Raw genomic sequence first — 2,182 nt, 5'->3', positions numbered from 1 at the left:
AGAATTCAAATAGTGCCTGATACCTTACTTATTACATTAAGCCACCTATGGTTGATCAGTACCAATTTCTTGGCTACATGATTTATCCCCTTGTTCACAGCCATTTTCTTTGTAGAGAAATTATATTTCATATTTGAATGGTTTTAACAATTTTTACAATTGTTCCTTGAACAAATATTTATTGAGAATATAATATGGAACTGAATAATTGGAAAGAGCTGCGTACCGGAAACCCTAAATTCTGTTACCATATGATCACAGAACATGAAGGTAGAATGGGCTTCATGTGCAATTTACATTGAGTTTTCTATTCTGTGAAACTTGTCCTCTCATTTAATGGACAACATAGCATGACATAGTGGAAAAGAACACTTGGCTTCAGGGTCAAACAAAATTGGACATAAATTCTGACTCTACTGCCTGCTACATAAAAGCTTGGGTAAGCTATGTCATTTTGCTAAACATCGCTATCTTTACCCATACAATCCTAAGCGTAGAGCTGACCTCAAATTGTTGTAGGGGAAGTCAAGAGTGAAAATGTATTAAAGCCCTTAGCTCAATGAGTGATCCCAATAAACAGTCAATAACTCATATAGTAACAATCGCTATTATTTTATAAGGAATTATCTTCAGCCCACTTATCATCTGGTTCATTCTCATTTGGATATATTCTCATTTAAAGGCATGACTCTTAAAAACACCACAGAATTGAACATGTTCTAGTTGACTTTCAACACTAGTTGAAATTAATTAAGTCTGTTCCCCTCCCTGGGTCTCAGTTCCTTGACATTAAAATAAGACATTTGGATTAGATCGACTTTTGTTTCTTTGTAGATATAAAACCAAAAAAAAAAGCCAACTAACAAACCTAATGCATGATTCAAGGATGAGTAATCTGAGTAAATGTCAGTTCTCATGGATTTTTATTTTATTTTTGTTTTTATATATACCTGTGCATGGCTGATTGCTTCTAATTGGCCCTAGTTAATAGGTTCACTGTTATCTCTGTCCCATGGAATGTTCTATGTTCTGAGAGGCTCAGAGGAACTATATTGTATGTTGGGATTTGTCCAGGAAAATGCTTCTCTACTGGCCAGTAAATACCTGCTGCTACCCAAGGGGATGAGGATATTGGTTATAATAAATCAAAAACAAAACACAAGATCCTTTGGTTTGTTGTGGTGATGTTTGAATGTTTGTCAACACCCATTTTAATTCTAAAGCAACCCTTGAAGTACGATAAATCCTATTTTACAGAGGAACACACTTGTAAAGTCCTTGTAACTAGACGATTTCCATTCAGTGTTACAGTAAATTATGATGTCAGTTTTAGTTGAAATTCTTGCCCCNTTTTGAAGTCTTTTCAGTTTTACTTTGAACTTCTTGGCTTATCAGTTGCCATTTGGTGTTTCATTGGTCCCTAGTGTTGCTGCCTAAGGGAGCAGAAGAGGTTTACCAAGCACAGGCTCCCAGGTGTATTGGTGGAGGAGGACTGTGTAGGATCCTCATACTGTTCCCTCCTCCTCCTGGCTTCTCTGGGTAGTGGAGGAAAGAGGAGAAGAGGCTTGAACCAGGCTACCTGCTATAGCTGGGTTCCTCCCTTATTCATTCTAGTGTCTCTGGTTGGGGGAAAATAGTCTTAGGCTCACAGGGACAAAGAACCTTCCTGCACCAAACCCTAGCTACAGCTGAGTCCCTCTCGCTGGCTTGGTCTTTCCTACCTATAACATCATCTCTGACACTTTCCCCAGCTACCCATTTCTGGTGGGACTACTAAAATATCTCCCTTGCCACTGCCTATCAGGCTCACCTGATGTTATCAGAGACACTCATGTTTTCTCTGGAGGGGTACTCAACCTACTTGAACTTCCTCTTTTGCTAACATGAGCTAGGAAATGCTGGGTCTGGGCCACCTTGGATTAGATAGGGCATGCAAGATGCTTTGCCAGTGTGCTGTTCCTCCAGTTCTTGGGTTCCCAAGCTAGATCACTACCTTCTTACCATGTTTCAGAGTTCTTCTTTCATTGTCTCTTGTGCAAGTTTCAGAGTAGATAGTTGTGCATAGTGAGAAAAAGCAATGAAAAATGGATTTGTGAGAGCTTGTCCAGAGAGGAAGTACAAATGCATGTTTATTGCCACATTTTCTTATTTCATGTAATGCCCAAATGTTTAATATGAAGCT

This window comes from Hipposideros armiger, unplaced genomic scaffold (genome assembly GCF_001890085.2).
Source record: "Hipposideros armiger isolate ML-2016 unplaced genomic scaffold, ASM189008v1 scaffold_1118, whole genome shotgun sequence".
In the NCBI taxonomy this organism is placed as follows: Eukaryota; Metazoa; Chordata; class Mammalia; order Chiroptera; family Hipposideridae; genus Hipposideros; species Hipposideros armiger.
Note: the sequence above shows the minus strand (reverse complement) of the source record.